At 46.1% G+C, this 10,000-nt stretch overlaps 1 protein-coding gene across 8 annotated transcripts in view; it reads right to left on the minus strand.

Moving 5' to 3' along the window:
• Eip63E (cyclin dependent kinase Eip63E) overlaps window positions 1-10,000 on the minus strand; it is a 1,395,216-nt gene that overhangs the window by 982,268 nt on the left and 402,948 nt on the right. The gene's annotated exons all lie outside the window — the stretch shown is intronic.

The raw sequence follows: 10,000 nt of genomic DNA on the forward strand, positions 1-10,000 counted from the left end.
GACGTGATCTATGAGTGAAATTACGTGTCCTTGTAACGTCAAAACGACTCTAAGAACATTTTCGACAAATAACGGAAGACTTTGATTATTTCATTATGTAGGTCGCCGTGCGTTGATCTTTGCCTCGTAACTGAGTGGACCCGGGTTCGATTTCCACGGCTCCCGGTGACTGTCCGTCACGGGTGACCGATTGGGCTGTGACTTGTACACTTTTTGAAGGCGTCGGTGGATGATTTTATTCAATCCTTGGGTTTAAAGAAAAGGATAATCCCCTTTGTCTCGATCAACCCATTTACTACTACTGACGTGTTAAGGCATCCGCAGGTGATTTTATTCAACCGAGAGAAACCATCCTGTATAGCGGAAGGGTTAAACGTCTCCATGCGTATGACGCTTATCTTTTTGTAGTTCGATGAGTATGGCCACCGGCAATGGCATTAACTTGAACAAGCGCTCTACGATTGAGAGTTCCATCATGTACCATAACTCCTTCGCGACCGACGGGGCGTCACGAGTATAAACAGAATAGCCTGGCGCCAGGTAGAATGGAATTTATGAGTGACACCTGGTGCATAAATGATGGCGCCACATAGCCAGACCCACAATCCACCACGAAAGGAATTAAGACTTCAGATGCCACTACGTTAGCCTTTCCCTGAGTCGAAAAACAATAAGTTTAATGATGGTGAATCATTTAATAAAAAAAAAATCTATTACTGTGGTACTGATTTGAATATATATACATATGCATTGTGTGTGTGTGTGTGTGTGTGTGTGTGTGTGTGTGTGTGTGTGTGTGTGTGTGTGTGTGTGTGTGTGTGTGTGTGTGTGTGTGCGTAGTCTTAAATATATATACATACATTAATTTAAATTGTTTGCACGCATGCACACAAACCAAACATACATTTCATCTTCTCGGCGGCGGCGCGCATATTCCGAAGCAAAAACAGAAAGTAAAGAAAGTGTGGAGGATATAAAAGTCACAATGATAGCAGACAACCTGCTCGGGCCAGCCAGGGAGCAGCAGCAGCAGCAGGGTCAGCAGGGTCGACGCAGCAGCAGTAGCAGCAGCGTTTGACTGCCTGCTGCTTCCTCCTGCGCGCCCGGGAATGTCACCCGTCGAGAAGCGACCGCTTCGCGTTTGGTTGGTTGGTAGGTTGGTAGGTTTGGTTGCTTGGTTGTTGTTGTTGGTGGTGTTGGTGGTGGTGGTGTTGGTGTTGGTGTTGGTGGTGGTGGTGGTGGTGGTGGTGGTGGTGGTGGTGGTGGTGATGATGATGATGATGATGATGATGATGATGATGATGATGATGATGATGATGATGATGATGATGATGATGATGATGATGATGATGATGATGATGATGATGATGATGATGATGATGATGATGATGATGATGATGATGATGATGATGATGATGATGATGTTGATGGTAATGGTGGTGATGATGATAGTGGTGGTGGTGATGGCGGCGGCGTCGGAGTCGGTATTGTCTGGGCACTAGCGGATGGGAACTGAAGACTCTGCATTCTCCGTCTCTCCTTTTCTATACTTCCCTCTGATCTGCTATCTGCTATTCTTCCCTTCTGTTTTCCTCTCCCTTCCTTTGCCCTGCTCTCCTCTGCTCTTCTCTGCCTTGTTGCCCACTGCTTCACCAACTCTACTGCTATTTTTTCTTTCCTCTTCTGTGCTCTGCTATTCTTACCTTTACTTTCCTATAATATCTTATTTTTACTTTCCTATAATATCTTACCTTTACTTTCCTATAATCTTTTACCTTTACTTTCCTATAATCTCTTATGTTCTCCTCTATGCCCTGCTATATCCTGCTATACCTCACCAAGCTATACTATTCCATGCTCTCCTCTTTATATTATGCTATGTTTTATTACGTCCTATTCTGCTATTTTCTCTTCTGTTTCCGGAATTTGTTGGTACTCTACGGTACAACAGGTCGCCTGTCACCTCCGGTACTGCAGGTCGTCGGTTGTCTATGGTTCTACGAGTCTGTCATCTAACTGTACTTTAAGTCGGTCATCTATGGTAATACAAGTTGGTCGTCTGGTCTCTTAGCGTGACTGAAGGAAAGGCCCAGGATCAGAGTTGTAGTGGTCTGTTTTAAACACCTCTAGAGACTGGAAGATCAAGGACACCATATCCTCAGGATTTACACTCATTACTGGTCTGTTAATGAATTATTCCTATTGGTACTGCTGAGCGTGAAGGATATTTGCTACATGAACTTGATGACAACAGGCTCAAAAAGCTCTTAAAACATGTATCAGCGCTAACGTTTGGTAAACTGAACGGACAACCTCTAGACCAGTGCATAATCCACGTCAAGGCTTCGATAACCCAGATAAGCAGACAACATAAGAATTGCTTCACAGCTGCTAACACATATCACACCTGAGCCTTAGCCGGAAATTACTTGGAGACTTCTCACAAACTAGTTCTAATTTCTAAAACTGACAAAATATTTAATTCCTATTTTTTCCCCTTACTGGCTTGAAAGTCATATTTTACAATAATGATCGAGTTCAAAAACAAAATGAGTCATTGTGTGACATATAAAAAGAGGAGATAAAATATCAGGTTTCTGTCAGCCCACCAGAACCTCAACACCTATGAAATTGCCACTTCAGGTCTGCCCTTAAATCATGACATTCCACGTAGCTCGAGCAACTTCTTGTATCCACCTTGCATTTCATCCACGTCCCGAGACTTAGGACTGCCCTACCCACGCACGGATAGGACGCTCCAGTGTCGAAACAGGCCTCACTGCCTAATGTAGGTTGTAAGGTTAACATTACATTTAGTGGATAAGTAAGATATGGTGTTTGTTGTTAGTTTTAATGTGCCAGACTGCGTTCTGTTCGACAAATACATGGTAAGCTCCAATCAAACCTCGGAGGGTTGCCAGAAAAATGTTATATCTACATATGTACAGAGGTTGCCAAACATGGTAATAGTAGGCTGTTGCCATATTAGCTATAAGAATATTTGGAAGGTTTGGTCGCGTCGGATGCCGAGACGCGACGAGATGCGCCTGGAGAGCCTTTTGTTCGCGGAGGTGGATCTGAGATATCGGAGTCTATTTTTCGCAAAAAGGGCGTTGCCGGGAAAGTTGGTTCACTCGAACAATGAACTTTCCCTTGGGAGATCGGCGACGATGTTGGAGTACCAGATTATAGCCTATGTGTGCGTGTGCACGCTAGGCATCGAAGGGAGATGATGATACCAGCGAAGGGAGATAACACCAAGAACTCCTAAGCATTTTCCGTACATGTGCTCTTGCAACAGTGTCAAAGGTTAGTACAGTTTGACATTGTTATCTAATGTGCCATGCATTAACTCCCTTGAAGAGTTTTTGATGGTTACAATCTTCGTGGGGCAGAGGATTCTCACAAATGAATAAAATCGTCAGGCGTCAACCAAAGGAAAATCTCTGAAGGCAACCCCCCGCTAAGAGGATTGGCATTTTTCCCGGCTGAATAAAATTATCTGGCGCCAGACTGAATAGAATCCTTGTAGGCGATAGCATGACTCACCGGGGTCAACCCGTTTGGTACCGAGTGAATGCCAGAGGAAAAATAGCCTGGCGACAGTCAGACCAAGGGGAGAAATGCTACCCGGTGAAAGGGTGGACACTGACCTGAAGAAAGCCTTGGTTGATCGAGACCCCCTCGATGATGCAATCCTCCCACCTCACTTGCACAAAACTGACTCCATTTTCCGGAAATATAATCCATGAAATACGGACCACCGTATCGAGGGGTCAGTGGACGAACATTATCAACGTAGCAGTCACCGACCCAACATCCAGTGCATCACTGTCGCCATGTATACGCCAAACTGCACTTCCAACAAAATGCACGGAGACCATATTTATCGAAATACAACCGTCATTACTACAAGGTCCCCACACGACCATCACCAACAACATCAACAATAACACAACCACCACCTCCACCTCTCCTCCATCTTCCCTCCAGACCCTCCTCTCCTCCTTTCCAGCTGATCTCCTCAATCCTGGCAGACGTCCAGGAGAGGAAGAGAGGCTGAGGAATAACCTGGTGGGAGGGAGAGAAGGGGAGGGGAAGAGGGAGGTGGGTTGGTGGAAAGAGAGAACACTATGGGACTTTGGAAAGGCTGGGGGGACGGAAAGAGGAGGAGGAGGGAAACGAGGACGAAAAAGGAAGAAGAAGAAGAAGAAGAGGAGAAGGTGAAGGAAGAGAACCAGTAAGTATTGGGTGTGGTAAGGGAAGAAAGAGAAGAAGCAAAAGGCAGAGGAAAAGGGAAATGCTGAGTAACAGAACGACGTGAAGAACGAGGTCTCGAAAGGAAAGAACAGACCACGAGGGAGAAACGCAGAAGAACAAGAAGACGCAGTTATGGATCGAAGAACCATTTTCACAGCCGTCTGAGTCTTTCTGGAGAACAACGAAAGCACAGGCATGCCAACAGTTTGCTGCCAGGAATACCAACCCTCTTGGAACGCAGGGCTGCCTGTACAACGAAGAAAAGAAGACTGAAGATCCTGGAAGGGCTCGGGATGCTGGATAAGGCGAGCGGAGTCCGGAAGGAAAGGAGAAGCTTTCGGGAGGATGAAGAAGGTGGTGAAGGAGGGAGGGAGGGAGAGGGGGAGGGAGGGGGGAGGGAGGGAGGGAGGGAGAAGGCAGGAGGTCAGATAAAGGACATAATGAGAGGAAGGGGGAGGGGAGAAAGGGGTATCAAGTACAAAAGAGGAGGGGGTGTAGAGGGGAGGAGGAGGAGGAGGAGGAGGAGGGAGGAGAAAGAGATAAAAGAAGAAGAATTGGCAAAGATAGAGATTAAAGGCCTTGATGACAGCAATTATTATGACAATAATAGTGATGACGACGACGACGATGACGACGGTACGTAATTACATAAACGAGAACGATGATGACGACGACGACGACGACGACGCAAAGGAGTAAATGACAACTACGTCGACTGATACAACGGCACCAATGGAAAAAATAATAATGAATATGTTGATAACGAGGACGAAGGCGATGATAATATTGGGCCAGGATGAAGAGTAGGAGAATTAAAATGAGAAGAGGAGGAGGAGGAAGAGGAGGAAAAGAGGAGTGAAGGAGGAGGAGTACGAAGAGAAGAGAGGAGAGAAAGGAGGAGGAAGAGGAGGAAAAGAAGGGTGAGGAGGAGAAGGAGGAGAGCAAGAGGAAAAGGAAGACCAGGAAGAAAAGGAGGACAGTAGAGGAAGAGGGTAAAAAGGAGAAGGAAGAAAAGAACAGAGGAGAGGAAAGGAGGAGGAAGAGGAGGAAAAGAGGGGTGAGGAGAAGGGGGAGAACAAGGAGGAAAGGAAGAGTAGGTAACGAGGGGAGTAGAAGAAGCTGGGAAGAAGAAGGAAGAGAGGAAGAAAAGAGGAGGAGAAAGGAAACGAAAGGAGGAGGAGGAGAAGGAGGGATAGGAGGAAGAAGAGGTGAAGGAGGAGGAAGAGGAGAAGGAGGAGAAGTAGGAATAGGAGGAGGAGGAAGAGGAGAAGGAGGAGGAGGAGAAGGAGGAGGAGGACGAGGAGAAGGAGGAGGAAGAGCAGAAGGAGGAAGGAAAGGAGGAGGAGGAAGAGAAGGAGGAGAAGGTAGAGGAGCTCACTAAGACTAAAGGTTGGCCTTCTGAATATAGATGCGTCTGGATAGGGGAGGTCAGCGGAGGGAGGAGGGTCCGCGAGGCTAAGAGGGACCACAATAACAGAATCTACAGTATGCTGTACATGTGTAAAGTGACCTGTGATGGGGGAAGGCTCGTACGAAATAAGGAGGAAGATTACAAGCCACATCCACGTCGTTCCTCAGATGCCCTAAGGTCTCGGAGTTAGGGTTGTGGCACTTACAGCTTGGACAAGAGAGAGAGAGAGAGAGAGAGAGAGAGAGAGAGAGAGAGAGAGAGAGAGAGAGAGAGAGAGAGAGAGAGAGAGAGAGAGAGAGAGAGAGAGAGAGAGAGAGAGAGAGAGAGAGAGAGAGAGAGAGTGTGTGTGTGTGTGTGTGTGTGTGTGTGTGTGTGTGTGTGTGTGTGTGTGTGTGTGTGTGTGTGTGTGTGTGTGTGTGTGTGACAGAGAGAGAGAGAGAGAGAGAGAGAGAGAGAGAGATAGAGAGATTCCCAGAGAGAAAAACAGTGGTTGCGAGTGGTTTTCTTTCTACTCAAAGTGCATGGCAGAAACGAATATATAAGCAAAGACGATATATATGAAGTTTCTATGACGTCACGTTCATATGAAGAAAACGGAAAACGTTCTTGTGTACGACTCTGAAACGTTCTTCGTCTTCCCGGCACCTTCGGGTTGCGTTACAGCACAATAACGTTTATGTCCGGCATCTACCGGAGTCTATAAACGCCGGACTATCGTAAGGCTTCCGGGAGAAACTACCCAGAATACGACCCTGAAGGAAGGTGGTAAATGCCAAAAATATCTTGTCAGAATGTCCGTTGATTTTCGATCAGAGTGCAATTCCCTTCGGCGTCTTACGCATAGACACATGCTAAATGGACGAAATATTTCCGAAACTCTGACAACACTATTTTGGCCAGACAAGACTATTGTGGCCAACTGTACCTCGAAGTAGAGGGGGTGGGGAGATATTTCTTTATATTAGACTCTGCTTGTTCTATTCCTGAAGAACTTTCTACCTGCTCGGGCAAGTGGCAGTCACCATTTACCAATATGAACGAGTTTTCCGTAATCCCAAGAGCTAATAATCAGTTATTTTGTAAGTATTAAATGTAAAGTTTTTCTCAAAATATGCAAGCTATCTGGCTTGAATATCATTTATTATTATTTATGTCAATTTCTTATTATTTCCTATTTTCCTGTCTGTTTATTATCTAACTACACCTATGCATTTATTTTCTTTATTTGTGCTGCTATAATTTTTCATTTGTTTATTTATTTAATTATCATTATTATATTTTTTTCGCATCCGACCTAGTTATGGACCAAAAGGTCTCCTGTCGGCATGCTCCTTCTTTGTAATCCTTTGTAAAAACTGCACAATTTACACATTTTGCTCTGATTCACTTCAGGTGTCTGTAGCCATTTCAGGAGCGACATTGGGCCTAAAAGACGGTCATAAACTATTCTCACTCTATTCGATTTGGTGTCCCTCCGCAAGCCGAATACGATCGCCTTATCTCAACTCAACTCTACATTGACGAATATTACCTTCGAGGTCCCTTGATCGTCAGAAGACTTGAGTTTATACGCGGTCGAGGGTAATGTCAGAGATCCAGCGGCAGGCTAACACACACACACACACACACACACACACACACACACACACACACACACACACACACACACACACACACACACACACACACACACACACACACACACACACACACGCACACGCACATACACACATAATCACACACACACACATCACACACACACACCACACACAGAGAGAAAGAGAAAGAGAGAGAGAGAGAGACAGAGATGGAGAGAGAGAAAAAGAGAGAGAGAAAGGGAGAGAGAAAGAGAGAGAGAGAAAGAGAGAGAAAGAGAGAGAGAAACAGAGATGGAGAGAGAGAAAAAGAGAGAGAGAATCGGAGAGAGGGACAGAGAGAGAGAGAGAGAGAGAGAGAGAGAGAGAGAGAGAGAGAAAGAGAGATAGGTGAGAGATAGAGAGATAGATAGAGAGAGAGACAGAGACAGAGAGAGAGAGAGAGAGAGAGAGAGAGAGAGAGAGAGAGAGAGAGAGAGAGAGAGAGAGAGAGAGAGAGAGAGAGAGAGAGAGAGAAAGAGAAGGTGAGCGCCGGGCAGCAAAAAGATCCGTCGTGATGTCCAGTGCACAAGTTGTTTTCAAGCCTGAGCAAACATGAGCTCGGCACTCCATCGCCTTTGATGACGATGCGGTGGTTGCGGCCGGAGTAGCCGCGAGACTACCGCAAATACCGCCGCCAACGTGATGCCGCTCCCGCAGTTTCTGCGGTCATGCTCCTGGCGGTTGTGATGACTATCAACTCGTATCAGTACTCACATCTGACTCCAGAAACACTTTGATTGGTATTGACAATTAATACATTTGGCCTGGTTGCCAACTAGGGATTATATCCACTAGATGGGCGAAAAGGAGTTAATCCTGTTTTGATTCGCCCTTTGGGTGTTCTTCGGCCACTTCGAGAACCTTTCCATCGGCTTTTTTTGATTCGAGCTTTGGGTGTTCTTCGGCCACTTCGAGAACCTTTCCATCGGCTTTTTTTGATTCGAGCTTTGGGTGTTCTTCGGCCACTTCGAGAACCTTTCCATCGTTTTTTTTTATTCCCCCTTTGGATGTTCTTCGGCCACTTCCCAGAAGCTTTCCATCGGTTTTTTTTTATTCGCCCTTTGGACGTTCTTCAGCCACTTTCCAGAACCTTTCCATCGGCTTTTTTTGATTTGCCCTTTGGGTGTTCTTCGGGCACTTTCCAGAACCTTTCCATCGGCTTTTTTTTATTCGAGCTTTGGGTGTTCTTTGGCCACTTCGAGAACCTTTCCATCGGCTTTTTTTTTTTTTTATTCGCCCTTTGGGTGTTCTTCGGCCACTTCGAGAACCTTTCCATCGGCTTCCAGACTCCAGACCCAATGACGCTTCCATAGACCTTCCACCCTCTTCGTCTATAGAGAGCCACGTTATGAAGTATCGTCACTACAATCCAGTGAGTTTCGGTCAAGAGCAGCAAATGATGATTACAAACGACGAACGGTTCTGAAAGGTGGTGATATTTTGATTGGCTAATGTGTTTCCGGCTTTGTCGCAACCTTCTTCCCTCCCCCCACACACCCATCCAGCTAAAGCATTTCAATTTGTATTACAGTTTTAGATAAGCCGCCGCCATTCTTCATAATCATCATTATCATCATTTTCATCATCATCATCATCATCATCATCATCATCATCATCATCATCATCATCATCATCATCATCATCATCATCTGTAACCGATAAAATTCGCTCCCACACTCCCAGCGATCCACTCCCCCTTGAGGGACCAACGAATCGACTCCCCCGCCTTGACTAGAGTTGGATACCCGAGAGGCTGGCATTCGGTCTACGGTCCTGGCCCAAGATATCTCTCAATCTTGATCATCTTTTCCCTAAGATTTCCAACAAGAAGAGCTACCAACCAGCGACTGCATCTCCTCCTCCTCCTCAATTTCCTCTTCCTCCCCCTTCCTCCTCCTCCTTCCCATTTCTCCTCCTCTTCCCTCCTCTCCTTTTCTTCTCTTCTTCTTCCTCCTCCTGCTCCCTCCTCCTCCCCTTCCTCCCTCCTCCTCCTCTTCCCCTTTCCTCCTCCTCTTCCTGCCATGTGGTGACATGGAAACAAACTCACACAAATTCACCACATTCAGAGTCCAGCTTTATCTTCCCAGTGAAGTCCATGTTAGGATTATGGGACTGTGCCTCGCTCCTGAGGGGAAGCGGGCTCCGAATCTGAAACCTGAAACCCCTTCTCCCACGTGAATAAAATACCCTGACGGCGACAGACAGACAGGTCACACGTAAGTTGAGGAAAGCACTGAAAGAACAAAGACTTCCTCCTCCTTTCACAAATGGAGTCTTCCTGTATGTGAACGAAACCTGATGAATGAAGCCAAAATGAAACATGTAACACGTTCATATGAACAAAATGAAACATGCGAGTTTAACGATCAGCTCAAGTGGTTAACTTTCTGTTCCTAATCATCATAATAAAACCTGAATTAATCCTCTCTGGGGTGGCCCCAACTAGTATATTCATTCTAGCTGCCGCCAGACGATTCCATTCAGCTGGAGGTCACGTGATATACCCCATACCCGGCGTCAACAGCTTCCCTTGGTTCCAACCAGCTGTGTGTGATTCATCACAGTCTTGGGTCACGTGTTGGACTTGTGATCAACAGCTATTCCCCTCCCGGAAGAGAGCTCAGAGCTCGTATATGACCGATCTATGGGTAATGCTGTGACCTTACACGCACACACACACCCAACTCCCCGC

This window comes from Oratosquilla oratoria, chromosome 5 (assembly GCF_046742065.1).
Source record: "Oratosquilla oratoria isolate Oo_2021 chromosome 5, ASM4674206v1, whole genome shotgun sequence".
Classification (NCBI taxonomy): Eukaryota; Metazoa; Arthropoda; class Malacostraca; order Stomatopoda; family Squillidae; genus Oratosquilla; species Oratosquilla oratoria.